Raw genomic sequence first — 15,266 nt, forward strand, 5'->3', positions numbered from 1 at the left:
TCGCTGTATCCTTGGCTGTCCTGATGTCCTGGACTCAATTCGTAGATCAGGCTGGCCTCAAACTCACAAAGATCCTTCTACCTCTGCTAGACTGAATGATAGAATTACAGCGTTTCTCACCGCTCCTGTCTATGATGAATGTTTTTAATGGCTGAGCCATCTCTGCAGCCTTGTAAACTGTATTACTCCTGAGAAAAAAAATGGTCTCTATGTAGCCCTGGCTAGTCAGGAAACTCATTATAGAATCCAGGATGTCCTCAAACTTGATGTGGCTGACTTTTATAGAAGAACCTCATCAGTTTAACAAGTCCCCAGATTGAAATCTGTCAACCCAGGACATGGATTTTTTTCCTTAAAAGCTCTCCCCTGAGAAAGACTCCATGCTACACTCGAGTCCTTTACACTCAGTGTAGTTACCTGCTGGCTAATGAGGACTTTCTATTGGTTTCAAGCCATATCTGAGCAGTCTTCCCTGCTGAGTACCTCAAAACCCCGGTGAATGGGCAAATGCTTTCTTCTCATGTGTATAAGGACTGCTTACCTTGATTGAACATATTGTTGGTCACAGGGCAAGTATTTATTTGTTTTTTTTTTCTTTTTCTTTTTTCAAAGTAGGGTTGCTCTGTGTATCCTTGGCTGTCCTGAACTCGATTTGTACACCAGGGTGGCCTGGAACTCACAGAGATCAACCTGCCTCTGCGTCCCAAGTGCTTGGATTAAAGGCCTGTGCCACCACATCCAGCTTATTTGGTTTTGCAAGACAGGGCTTCTCTATATATCCCCAGATGTCCTACAATGCACTCTGTAGATCAGATCTATGGGCATCGCCATACCTGGGCTGTATTTTTTCTCTTTTGCTCTACATGTCTTTGAGACAAGTATTTAGCAGTCTGATCTTCCTTGTCAGAATCTCCAGCAGTTCAACTACCCAGCAAACCAGATGTCAGCAACAGAAACCTCAGCAGTAAGACCAGCAAGAATCAAACTTTTCTACCCCATGCCCTTCTGGAGCTCTCCCATTTCTGTGCTTTCCAAATTGACCAGAACTAAACTCTCTGTAGGTGGCAATGATCAGGCCCCTGTTAGTGCAGGAAGCAAATCATTCACCTGCTAGGAAGCAGCCTCTTATCCCAATCATGGTGTAAAATCAAATATATTCATGTTAGATAGGCGTGGTGGTTCACATCTTTAATCCCAGTACTCCAGAGGCTGAGGTAGGCAGAACTCAGTGAATCTGAGTCCAGCATGGTCTACAAATTGAGTCCTGGATTGCTGGGTATACACAACGAAAACCTTTCTGGAAAAAAACACAACAAACACCATTCACATAACAGAACTAGGTTTAAAATAAATTAGAACTCCCACCCCTTTCCTCAAAAACTGGCTTTATTTGGCAAACTCAGAGTAAGTTCTCCATTATCTATCCTATTCTTGTAAGTCCAAAGTTTATACCTATAGTCCCAACACAACAAGTGACATGACAGCATTGCATCATAGTGGCATGTCAGCCTCTGCCCTTCAGAGATGTGAGTCCAGTTCTTGCACAGCATGCCACAAAATGTTTAAGGAGTACACTGCCAGGACTGTCAGAATGCTCATTCCCACTAAAGACTGCCTAGACAGGAACAGGCAAAAGTGTGATTCCTCTCAGAGTAGAGACTGCATCCTTCCTATTGGGAGATGTTCACAATGATTACAAACTTTACTTCCTCAGCCTCCTGCCATCACAGGAGCTGCCCATGATGGCAGCACCTCCTTTCCAGCAATGACCAATGTGAGATTTCAATTGAAAATGGGAAGGTAAAAAGTTATGTGTCTGGAAAGAGGCCAGATTATGCCCCCCACAGAGTCCTTAGATGAAGAGGATGAAGGCTTTCAATTCATTAGTAATGAAGAGGAACAAGAAGCAAAGCCTGAGCAAATTGGGGAGTATTCACCCAGTGATCCCGGATTCATGCAGTTACAGAGCCACAGTAGTGAAGCTGTGAAAGAGAGAATGGCTCGACAGAGGAAAATAATGGACACTGAAGTAGTAGGAGAAAGTGACCCTGAAGTAGAAGGAGATGCTTAGCACATGGAATGAGAAAATAGCAGTAAAGAAGAAGAAGAAATTGAGGATGAGGAAAGAGAGTGGTGCCATGGCATGATGTGTCAGTGAGCTACAGAGAGTTAAAAAGAAGAGATGGAATTCATGGAAATGATAGATGAAGGAGGCTCTGGTGAGGAGTCAGAGTAACAGTCAGAGTATGAGGAGTACATGCACAGTGATGATGAAATGGAGCTTCGAATGATGCCTGTCTTCATTCACAAGGACGACCCAGTGACAGTTCAAGAACTAGAAGCTGAAGCATTGAAACAGAAGAACTGAAACAGTATGCAAAATGCATGCCTGGGGAGCTGCGCTAGTACACAATAAAGATTGTAGAGGAAGAGTCCAAGAAAGAACTAAAGGAGAACAAGAGGCCCCTTGCAGCCATTGACTCACTCAATACTGACAAGGACAACAACCAGGAGGACTTGGAAGCATGGTCAGTCTGAGAGCTCAAAAGAATCAAAAGGGACAGAGAAGACAGAGAAGCTCTCGCAAAGGTGAAAGCTTCTATAGAATGCATATGAAACATGAGTTAGGAAGAAAGGCAGGCTGAACTTTGGATAAAAGCAAAGTCATTAACAACTCAGCTGTTAAGGTAAATATATGTTTTTAAAATAGTATTATCACTGAGATGCCTTCTTCATGGATGAGGATGAAGAAGAGATTTTAGAGTACCTACTCTGGAGGACCATTTCAAGAAAAGCATTCTTCCAAAGGTCATGTAGGTCAAGAATTTGGAAAATTTGGCAGCACCAAGTACACTTAACTAATGGATCAAGATAACACTAACTTTGACTTTGCATACCGGCCAAGAAAGTGCCCAGAACACAAAGTTCTTTAAACAGAAGGCAGCTAGGGTATGTGATGGATTGAGCCACCATCTGCCAAGAAGAGGAAAACTACCTAGGCTTCAACTACTTATTCCAACTGTGGGTCACAAGAAGATCTCATCCTCACTATTCTTTAACCATTATTTACATGGTTCTTATAAAGAGCCCTCTGGACTTGATGCCATAACTTGTATTTGAAACTGGAATTCTGACCATTGCCCTAACTGGTCAGCTCTTCTAACCAATGTCAATCTCAATTACAGGCTTGGCCCTGATCTGTCAGTTCTTCAGCATTCAAATAACATTCCACCAATCTGAATCTGGTGTTCGAAACGTCAGTATGTGGCTATTCCTGAACCACACCTGCTATTCCATTAAAGGTCTTGAGTTCATTTCCAAGCAACCACATAGTGGCTCAGAATCATCTATAATGACATCTGGTTCATGTCTTCTGGCCTGCTGGCTCACACATAGCACAGAATACTGTATACCTAATAAATGTGATCAAGATCCACTCTTTTGAGGGAAGGCAAAGATCTTTCAAAAGACAGAATGGTCCTCAGTTTCCAATACTTATGAATGGCTAGTCACAGAAGACCTGAATGTTGTGATGTGATTGTAGAAATTGAGGAGCATGGGAAAAGCAGAGTCTTTGAAATGCTGAGCACCGACAGCAAATGGAAAATAGGTTGGAGTTGAGAGCATCATTTCCAGGAGCTGGTTTGGGTTTGTTCTTTCCTTGATCTAATCCAATCCTGAACGTTTTAGGAAATTAGCTATTTCAATTTTACAAATGAGTAAATTTGTTTATGTTCACAAAAGGAGAAATTATAAGCCTTGGTTTGGAAACTTAGCTATTTAAAAATATTTATTTATTTATTTATTCATTCATATATTGAGAGGGGGAGGGTGGAGGGAGATTCTTTCTTTATAAACACTAGCAAAGAATCAAACCATGCTCCCTGGGCATTGTGAATCATAGTAACAATCATCTTTATGCTAAAAGTAAAGGTAAACCAGTATGAGTGGCATAGAGCCTGGAAAAGTTACCACTTGTTTGTTTCAGTAATTCAATGTGAAATGACTTGTTGAGGCTTGCTCTTTTTTGGTAGATGAACTATAGATAGTTTTATTTCAGGCCCACAAGCCATATCATCTCAGCTCATTGTTGATGTAAAATAAATATCTATAAAATACCAGGTTGCCCATGAACTATGTTTAATGTTACATGAGAAACTATGTGGCATCATTGTTCCCAGAAATTGCCCAAACATAAGCCCAGCTGTACCCAACTGCCAGGCATACTTTCAAGGTCAGCTAGAACTTTTTTTTGCAAAATAATTTGATTCAGAGCTGACTACCTGCTTATACCACCTGCCCCCTGTATGAAATAATTGCAGTTTGCAGCTTCCATTATGCAATACTACTTCCCCTCAGAGATGCAGTTCAGACCCAGAACTGGCCACTTTCCCTAGCTGAGAAAATAAAGTGTTAATTTTAAGCATCTTAGCTTCTTCCCAGAAGCCAACAGTTGATCTCAACTTAATTAGCTGTTGTCTATTGGCTTGCTGTATGTTATGTTTAGGTAAGGGCCTTGTATTCCTCATTTCTCCAAGGTTTTTACCATGAAGGGGTGTTAGAATGTTGTCGTTTTATAACAAAATCCCAAATGATCTATTTTTACCAATAAAGACTCAGGAGCCAGATGCCGGGGTGAAAGCCTGCTACCTCAGAGAGGCAGAGAAACACCTAGCTGACCTTTCTATTCAGCTCATATTACAATGGAAAAGGCCCCAAATCCTCACTAGCTCAGCTGACAGCTCAGAATAAAAAGACCAAAACACCAAAAGCCAAAGTCTTGTTGGCTCAAAGCTCAAAAATTCAAAGGCCAAGGAGCTCAAGAGCTCAAAAGGCATCACCATCTGTGCACTCAGGCTAGTGAATTCAACAAGCTAACTCCCATCTCCTTTAAGAACTATAAGGGTTAGACTAGACATCTCTACTTTCACTCTGCATCTAAATATTAGCTTCATAGAAAAGTAAAGGCAGTTGTTATTGTTTTTGTTTGTGTCATTACAGACCTACTGAAAGCTTATGATTATTGTATCTACGGGTTCTGTTGTTGCTGTTGCTTTGTAAGACCTTTGTAAGTCTTATTGTTCATGCTGCCTTCAAACTGGCTGTGTAGCCTAGGATGACATGGATCCTCCTGCTTCTACCTCCTGAGTGCTGGGATTAATGCTTTTGTATCTGTATATGTATGCCATGTGTGAAGAGGTCAGCAGAGGTCAGAAGAGGGTGTTAGGTCCTATGGTTCTAGACTGCTTGCAGTTGTGAACTGCATGATGTGGGATGTGGGTGCTGAGAAGAGAACCCAAGTTCCTCTGTAGTGCCTGGGCTGTGTGCTGTGGCACTTACATGTTTTCATGTTCTCCGTCTTTATAATCTTAACCCCACACAAAACTAATAAACATGCTGTCTGTCTTTTAGAAACTGTCTTCAAAATAATGTCTTGTTTCACAGGGAGTACAGTCCTCTCCAGTCATAGGTCAGTGCTGTATGTTGACTTGACTAGTCTGAGTACACAGCTGGTGAATAGCCAGAGCAAGACTAAAATTCCACTCACATCTGCATTTGTCCTCTTTCCACACCCACTACACCCCTTTCTTCCCTCATCATTATCAGAAAAACATGGTTTTGTTGAGCAATGACATTTATAATCAGTATCATATCTTGCTTATCCTGCCATCCTCAGAGGAAGATTCCAGGAAAAAGGAGAGTGATCATGTCCATCAGGGAAGTTAAAGACACCCCCAGATGGTATTTACGCTTGAGAGCGGCAAGCAATAGTGACAAAGATCCACCCAGGAGTCTTACAAAAAGTAAAACAAGACAATCAAAAGTAAGAAACCCACCTGAGAGCTCTTGGTGATGGAGAGTCCAGAAACCTTATGTTCTTAGAAGGAGGCTCAGAGTGCTGGGTGTAAAGCTCTATGTCCCCCACGTTAATTCTTCATAACCTAAGAAAATAGGAAAATCCCTTTTATTTTGCACCAGGCAGGCCTCTCATGTTATGTGATGTCCCTTGAAATAACCATGAAAAAGTGAGAGAAGAGTAAGAGGACTGTAGTCTTAGACCGTTTTCCAGTCCTAGCAAGGCAAGACAATACTATAAACATAATACCGCTCCCCAGGCCACACTCTGAAGTGGCAGAGTCTTCAGCCCCTGAGCAGCATTCTGGTCCTCCACTCCCAGATCTAAGATCCACTCTCAGTGACTTTTGGCTGACTCCACATAGTCCAGTTCCTTACAATGGGAAAAGAAGGCATGGTTGAAGGAAGGTGCCAGAGGCAGCTATTCCTAAATAGGGTATGCTCTCACTGGCCGGCGATGCTTAGGGAAAGTTTGGAGTCAGGAAATTAGAGGGCCCCTAGCCTGCACTCAATCCCAGTTTCAGGTGGTCCTGACTCTCAGGCCAGAAGGTGGGCTTGCTGCTGGAATTCCTGACCACAAGGTCAAAATTCACCTTTCTACTCAGCAGATTTGAGATTGGGCTGTGCCACAGTATAAAGCAGGAGTTCCTGTGGAGAAGCTGAATCTGGCTGTACTCTCTGAAAAGGCTAATAATCAGGTTTCCTCCCTCAGGGGTTCCATAGTGTAGTGGTTAGCATGTCTTCTTTGCAAGCAGAAGGGCTTGTCTTCAAGCCCCAGTGAAACCGTAGTTCAGCAACAGACTTATTCTCTTGTATGTGCCCTGGATAAAAAGCAATACTTCAGGGAGTATTTCCCTGAAACAGGCAGGTGATCCGGTTTCCACTCATGGAGAGTTTTCTCTGCACCATAGGCTCCAGGCTGAGGCAGCCAAAGTAGGTTTCTGTAGCTGCTTTGTTCATAATAGCCAGATCATGGAAACAGCCTAAGTAGAAGAATGGACTAAGAAACTGTGGTACATTTACACTATGGAATACTACTCAGCTATTGAAAACAAGGAATTCCCAAAATTTGTGGACTAATGGATTGAATTAGAAATTAACATAATGAGTCAGTTCACCTAGAAGCAAAAAGAGACAAAAGGTATATACTCATTTATATCGAGACACTAATCCAAGGGATCCATCCCATGAAAAACTTTACTTACCAGGAAAATGGGTCAGAGGAGAGGACCTCCTATTGATACTTTAGGAGAGAGTAGCATGGAAGAATGGGGAAATAGAAGGATCCACAGGGTCCTGGAAACCTACAAGAAGAACTTTATGACAGGCAGATCTGAGTTCTGGGGTCCTCCTCAAACTGAGGCACCAGCCAAGGAGAATATAGGCAGTAAACTTTGAACCCCTACCAAGACCTAGCTGACAAACAGGATATTCTCCACCGTTGAGTGGAGAGTGAGATCTGACTCTCACACGAACTCTGGTGCCCCTTTTCTGACCACGTCCCCTGGATGGGGAGGCCTGGTGGCACTCAGAGGAATGATAGCAAGTTATCAAGAACATACTTGATATTCTAAGAGCATATATAGGGGGAGGAGGTCTCTCTTAATCACAGACATAGAGGAAGGGAGCAGCGGGGAAGTGGGAGGAAGGGAGGAATAGAAAGATACAAGGGAAGGGCTAACAATTGAGATGCAATATGAATAAATTAATAAAAAATAATTTAAAAAAGAAAGAACTGTTAGAACTAGTGATTAAAAAAAGCAACACTCAGACTTTTTCGTGTACCTATATTTTTAAAAACACCTTTCCGTTCCTGACATGAGAGGATAGACCCCATTCCTTCACCAAGGTCACAACTGCTTTAGGCAGGGTAACTTGGAGACTTAGCTGCTTCCTTCTCCACCTCAGAGAGGTTTCATCAGGAGTTCTTCCCCTTAACCCCTTCTCCTCGGTCAGGGCAAGTTGACCCCCAGAACTTCCCAGATAAAGAAATCAAAATGGACACACTTGACTGCAGCTAAAGTATTTAAAGATTGATTGTGATAATAGATTTAATATCTTTTTTCATTTAAATGTCTTCTTTCTTATGCTTCATTTGAACCACATAGTAGTAGTAGTAGTAGCAGTAGTAGTAATTGTGAGGTGTTACTTTTCATAGTTTGCTTTAAGAAAGATTTATTCAAAAGTTTAAATATCTTGCCCATCACCACTAACTACATTTGTGCAAGTGTGTATACTAAGCAACAGAAACAAAAAATATTGTTCCTCTTACTCTCTTATTTACCAGTAGTTTCTGGGCATCCCCCCATTTGACCAATGGTAATGTTGCCCTGGCTAACATCATCTGTAAACAGATGATTACTTTACTAATTCTGGAATTCTATTGAAGAAACTTATTGACTTTTATGGAGCAGTCAAAAATTATTAAAAAAATCTGCAAATAATATTTTTTAAAAGTAAACAGGAAAATGGAATTCCTAATCAAGAATTTCTGCTATGCTGTTCTTTTATCAAAGGGGGGGGGAATGAGGAAGTTTTGCTTGGGTGATGCCTTTAAATTGGGCATGGATTTAAAGCAAGGCCATGGTGGAAGCAAATGTAGCAGTTCATTTAAATGAATTTCTCCTTGACCTTGTGAGGCGCCTGTCCCCTGCATCCAGCACATCTTTAATAAGGAAGCTACACATGACTGTGTTCTCTTACCTTTGAATGTTGGTATCCTTAGAAGCCACTCAGGCTTTGCCTCTGTGATTACTGTGTCATGAGAATCTATTTCCAGTCATTTTGTAGATATTCAATATCTTACTCAATTCTTTAAGTACTCTTTAAACTCTAAAAATAAAGACTAAGAACAAAAGCACAGTTCTTTTCCACTCAGTATAGCTGGAGGGTTACTGGAATGAATATTCCTCTCTTGAAGGAAGAATTTATATACATTTTAGAATAAATGCTCTAGTGACCTACACTGCAGAGATTCTGAGGCCCCAAAGGGCTAGACAAGCATACTACTCCTGTGCTTCCATGTAATTGTGAACAGAGAACTTCAGAGAATTGATTTAGTGGGATTCCCAAATGAGCACTTTCTGTAGAGAAGCTGCTCTTGCTCTGGTGACGTCACAACAGGCCTAGGTTGATCTTTGTATATTTCAGTTCTTTGGCTTGGATGTGACTGATAATATGCACATATAGTAATATGGTTATTCTGATGCACAGACAACATATAGGATCATAATTCTTATTTACTTTTTGGTTTACTTATAAATATTTTATAAATATTTGTATGTATCTGTGTGTGGACAGGGTTGTGTCATGGTCCTAGAATTGGACCTGATATGGGTGTGGGAAATTGAACTGACATTGCCAGAAAAAACAGTGTGTGCACTAAAGCACTATACCACAAAACTGTAACTTCTAAACTGTAGAGTGCTTTTTTTATTACAAAGTGAGCCCTTGTGTCTTTGTTCATAAAAGGCAAGATTTTAAAAATAGATTTAATATCTTTAGTTGTGTGTTCATATGAATCTGCGTTATGTGTGTGTGACCAGACAAAGCTACACTGAGGCGTTGTCTAAAACTACAACAACATAGCCCCAACTTGACTCATGTGCTATTACTTACAGTAATCTTGTAATGTGTGCCCAAAGTGGTCATATAGCAGAGTAAGTGGAATTAACTTACATGTTAGTAGATTGAGAGACGATGGTAGATGATGGCAAAATTGCCCACTGTTTCATTATCATCTTATGAAATTCATACTACCTACGAGGAGGAAATAGCTATGTTGTAAAAGTAGTCAAAAGTAAGAAAATGGAGCCAGGCAGGTGGCCCATGCATTTAATCCCAGTACTCTGGAGGCAGAGGCAGGCGGATCATTGTGAGTTTGAGGCCAGCCTGGTCTTCAAATTGAGTCCAGGACATCCAAGAATACACAGAGAAACCCTGTCTCGAAAAGGGAAACCAAATTTTTTTTTAAAAAGTAGGAAAATGAGCTGGGGCTGGTGGAACATGTCTTGAATACCAGCACCCAAGGAGGCAGAAATAAGTGGTGCTCAGTGAGTTTGAGACCAACTTAGCCTATAGAACTTTGCCTCCTATGAACCCCAGGAAACATGATTTCTCATTATTTGTTGGAATTTAAAGTTGTTCTATACAAATGGTGAGGATCCTTCTTTCTTTCTATTGCATTTTAAAAATTATTTGAACTTTAGAAGGCTCCTCATGAAACCAGAAAGCCACTAGCAAAATAGTGACAAACACAGCCACACAAAATGACTTTTTAAATTGATAATATGGTAACTAATTAATATGTTGTTTACCAATAGTTTTTATTATTCAGGTTTGCTGGAGTGGCTCCACACCACAGTGGGTGGTACCTCTCGAATCCTAAGAGAAGTTCATGTGCTTTCCTTATGAAACACAGGTGATTGTATCCAGAAGGTCTCCACATATGGAGGTTGCAGATATAGAATTGAATATTCCAATCACCTTGACATCACGTTTGCAAATCATGATACTCATTTTCAGCTTACTCTCAGCGGCCTCTAGGATGAACGAAGGAGAATAGGTGTCTTGGGAAGGCTCTATACTAATGGCCATGCCAATTACCCTAATGCAGAACTTCATGTCTCTCGACATCTTTTCCCTGCCACCAAATTGGTCCTGACCTATGTTAACATTCTTAAACAGGAAGATCCAAACCAGAAGACCTTCAAACCCCATTTCCTGACTACAGTACATTCCATATGCTGCTAACCTCCTTCCCTTCACCAGGAGCTGAAGGTGTTGTTGTTGTTTTGGTTGGTGGTGGTGTTGGTACTGGTGGTAGTGGAGGTTAGCATTTTGGCCCCAGTCTTCCTCCCAACCTATGAAGTCATTACCTGCCTGATACTAGTGAGGCCAGTTATCCAGTGTATAAAAGGACAAAACCTTCTCTCTCTCTCTCTCTCTCTCTCTCTCCTCCTCTCTCCTCTCTCTCTCTCTCTCTTGCTTTCTTACTTCCATCTTCTCTCTTTCTCCCTCTCTGTCTCTCTCCCTCTTTTTATCTGAAACAAACCGCAATCCTCCTCCTCCCATGCCCAAATAGTAAACATCTCCATATCATATTTGTTGTGTGGCACAGGCTACACATCACATATTTCATATTTTATATTATGTTTCATATATAAGGGTGGTGGTGGTGATGATGATGCAGGTGATGGTGGTGGTGGTGATGGTGTAGATGGTGGTGGTGGTGATAGTGGTAGCAGTGGTGGTGGCTCAGTTCTCTGTAAAGATGTACAATGTTCAGGTAAGACAAGATAAGGGCAACATGGAAACAATCACAATGTTAAAAGTGAGGAAGCTGGCTAAGGGCACAGATCCCCAAATTGATTTGAGAAGAAAGATGCTATTTGCACTCGTGTGAACAAAAGGCAATTTCTCTGTCTATAAAATTATGATAATAAAGGCTCCTTCATAGAATTCTGCTACCATAGAAATGGAATGATACTACAAAACACATAGTAAGGCTGGAGGTGTAGCTTGGGTAAAGGTGGGGAGACTTGCTTTGAATATGGGGAGGGGGATCACATTCAATTCCTATCATAAAACAAAGAAAAAGTATTTATGTCAATATCTGGTATAATCAACTACCATTATTACATGGTCATTAAAAATAAAGATGATGGGAGGAGCATGGTTGATGGATGTAGAGCTTCAGTTTTGCAAGTAAAAGTTCTGTTAATCTATTCAGCAATGTGAATATAGTTAACAGTACCAGATTGTGCATTTTAATGGATGAAATTTGAAAACGAGTAAATTGATTTTTAACAGGAAAATCACCTTGTGTTTGTTTGTTGGTGTGTTGGTTAGAAAAAGATATAGATTTATATACTGTATGAGCAAAACTGGGGCCAGCCTGGAAAACCAAGGCAGAAAAAAACCCCACAAAAGTTCTCTTTCCCATTATAGTTGACTGCTGCCTGTTGGAGACACAAGGCCAAGGTGTAGAGGCTTTGCTTGACAAAGTTCCAGGGACCTCCGGCTGTCCAGCCTGCTTTATAAACATCCAGAACAGCTGTGGAAGCCTTGATTGACAAAGTTCGAAAGATCTCTGGCTGATTACCACTGCCCGTGAATATTATGAGTGCTCCAGGTGAATGTTTGCCTAAAAAGTACTTTGAAATCTTCTCTTTCTTCTAAAACTGTCTTTCTGTTTCTCAGCCATAATGAAATTAACACTGGGAAAACTTCATCCGACAGAGAATGTTGAAAGAAGTCATCTGGCCAAATTCTGGACACAGTGATAAAGGTCTGTGCTCTGACTGTGGGAACCCAAGCAGAAACTGTTTGGCAGTAAAGTTAGGACCTTAATATAAGAGTCCCTGGCTAGGTACTGATAGCTATAGAAAATTTTCCATAGAATCTCCTTTCAGAGCAAAAGAAGGTGAGCTTGGAACATCATGATTTACAGATATTTTATAATACAAGACTCCGTGTCAGTTAGCTTAAGCAAGGATAGCACACCTATTGGTTTGGGACTGTGAGTAAGTCAAGTTCTTTCTTTATTAGAGAATATTTATCTAAAGCTATGCTTCTGTAACAATCATGTAAACATAGTGGTTTTAGGCAAGGGAAGTTCATGATTAAACTTTCCTGAGTACTGGTTAAGAAATAATAATCAGGTCATCCTGACCATTGCTTGAAATGGATTGGTTTTTGCTGTAAGCTTTATTGTAGTTTATAGAGATGTGTTCATATTTCTTTGTTAAGATTCTTGCTTACATTGTTGATCTTTAAATGCACTATTGATTGTTAAAGATGAGTAAGTCATGAGGTACTATGTAATGGAAAAAACTTATCTTCACTTTAAATAAAGTACAGGGGCTGGCTCAAGGAGTAAGACAGAGTGACAGAAAAGCTGAGCTATTAGACTTATCAGTTTGTACCCCAACTTATTTATGGAGTAGCATTTTAATCCTGCTTTCCAAAATCTCTTCTCAAGAGCTAGTTCCTAGCTAGTTGTTCACAAACTGTTGCTTTCCCTTCACCAACTCTTCACTTCTTCTTCAATTCTTCCTGCCATGGAACTACCCAGACTTTCTCTTCTCTCCTGTTCTTATTTCCTGGAGCTGCACTGTGGGAGTTACTATTATCTCATGTCATCTCATTCCTGGCTCCAAGAACTCAGGATTCTTTCACTCTTTCTTCTTGTTAAAATAAACATTTCTCTTCAACCTGCAAAAGAAGTTCTCATCCCTGAAACTAAATAGTTTAATAATGGAAGCAAAAATTAACTAGAGAAACATTGACTCATCAATCAACACTTAGTGGGTGATTGTAGAGCGTGAAATTAGTGGGGAGTGAGAGTAACCAGGAGGTATTATATATGTGTATGAAATTGTCAAAAAACTACATTCAATTGATAAATGTAAAAGATTGGCACTTACTGTAAACTGTATATCAATTCGTCCTTAAAGGGAGGAATCTTCATCCCACTAATCTTCCAGCTACACTGAAAGGGAAAGAACTATGCTTTTGTTCTTAGTCTGTATTTTTAGAGTATTCAAAGAACCTAAAGAGCTGAATAAGATATTTAAACTATAATCACAACCAACCTTTAAAAACATCAGCTGCCATCAAAGTGTGGCTAAGCTGATGTATTTTCAAGCGAAGTTCTTTGGGTCAACTTGTCCTAGCCCAGGGGAAAATGCTTACTGGCAGAGCCCCTGTTGAAGTATGGAGAAGCCTCTCTGAGTTAGGGAAGACAGCAGCTGAGGCTTGGACTAACCCTGCGTAAAGCAGCTGCAACTTTGGTGAAGAAGAGGTGCCTATCCTTTTGTGCCAGAGGCAGAAAGACTTTAGGAAAGTACAGGTACAAGAAAAAAGTCTCAAGTTCTGTTTTTTAATCTAGCATAGTTATAAAAGGGGTGGGCCCCATTAGTGATTCACGGTTATGCTGTAGTTTGAACCGAGGACCTTTTGCTTATAAAGCAGAGGTGATAACGACTACACTATGGAGTACCTGAAGGCTAGAATCTGAACAGGAGCCTTTTCAGAGGGTACTGCCAGACTCAGAGCCAGCACAGGAATAACTGCCTTCTGCTGTACTTCCGCCAATCCTGATGGGTGCAGAGTTCCAAGGTGAATTTTGACCCTGGAATCAGAATTTCTAGCAACTTGCCCACCTTGTGGTCTTAGAGTCAGGACCATCTGAAACTGAGGTTGAGCCCAGACTCGGGTTAGGAACAATCCTCAGATAGTGACAAACTTACAGTGAGAATTTTTCAGCAAGGTAAAACAAGACAATCAAAAGAAAAAACCACCTGAGAGCTCTTGGTGATGGAGAGTCCAATACCTTACCTTCCTTAAAGGAGGCCCAGAGCAGTGGGTGTAAAGTTCTAAGGCCACAATTTTAACTCTTCATAACCTAAAAATATAGAGCAATCCCCTTTCATTTTCCACCAGGCACGTTATGTGATATGCCTGGTGCTGTTTCCTATGTAACAACCAGGAAGGGTTGGCCTGTATACAACCATCTCTAGTTTAGCCTTACACAAACGGGACTGAAGAGAAGCCCTGAGAATTTTATCCTCTTGGGTGACTTCTGGAAGAGATTAATGTTGGGAAAGGAGAGGAGAGTAAGAGGACTGCAGCCTTAGACGTTTTCTAGTCCTGGCGAGGCAAGATACCACTATAAACATGACACCTCATCCCAAACTCAACTCTGAAGTGCCTGAGTCCTCAGCACTGGCACCAGCGTTCTGCCAGTCCACAGGTCTTCCAAGTCCGCAGTGAAGAGTCACAGGCAGTGACTTTTTGCTGACTTCCCATAGAACAAGTCAGTCCAGTTCCTGAGAGTGGGAAAGGAAGGCATGCCTGAGGAAGGCGCCAGAGGCAGCTGTGCCTAAATAGGGTAAAACTCCCACTGGCCCGCACTGCTGAGGGAAAGTTTGGAGTCCGGAATTTAGAGGGACCCGAGCCTGGGCTCAATCCCGGGTTCAGGTGGTCCCGACTCTCAGTCCACAAGGTAGGTTTGCTGCTAGAATTCCTGAGCCCAGGGTCAAAACTCACCTTTGTACTCAGCAAGCAGCTTTGAGAATGGGTTGGGCCACAGCAGAAGGCAGGAGTTCCTGTGAAGAAGCTGACTCTGGCTGTACCCTCTCAAAAGGCTACTAATTAGGTGTCATCCCCCAAGGGTTCCATAGTGTAGTGGTTAGTACGTCTGCTCTGCATGCAGAAGGGCTTGGATTCAAGCCCCAATGGGACTGTAATTCAGCAACGGACTTATTCTTTTGTAAGTGCCCTGGATTAAAAAAAAAATGGGACCGAGTTTTTCACTTACCTATATTTTTTTTGTAACACCTTTCTGGCTCTAATCCAAAACGACAGACACCTCTCCTTCACCAAGTACAAAGCTGCCTTTCCTGCTG

General features: G+C 41.3%; 1 pseudogene; it reads left to right on the plus strand.

Moving 5' to 3' along the window:
• The first annotated feature begins 863 nt into the window (after positions 1-863).
• Positions 864-2,999, plus strand: LOC127184663 (microfibrillar-associated protein 1-like; annotated as a pseudogene).
• The last annotated feature ends 12,267 nt before the right edge of the window (positions 3,000-15,266 follow it).

This window comes from Acomys russatus, chromosome X, assembly GCF_903995435.1.
Source record: "Acomys russatus chromosome X, mAcoRus1.1, whole genome shotgun sequence".
NCBI classification, from domain to species: Eukaryota; Metazoa; Chordata; class Mammalia; order Rodentia; family Muridae; genus Acomys; species Acomys russatus.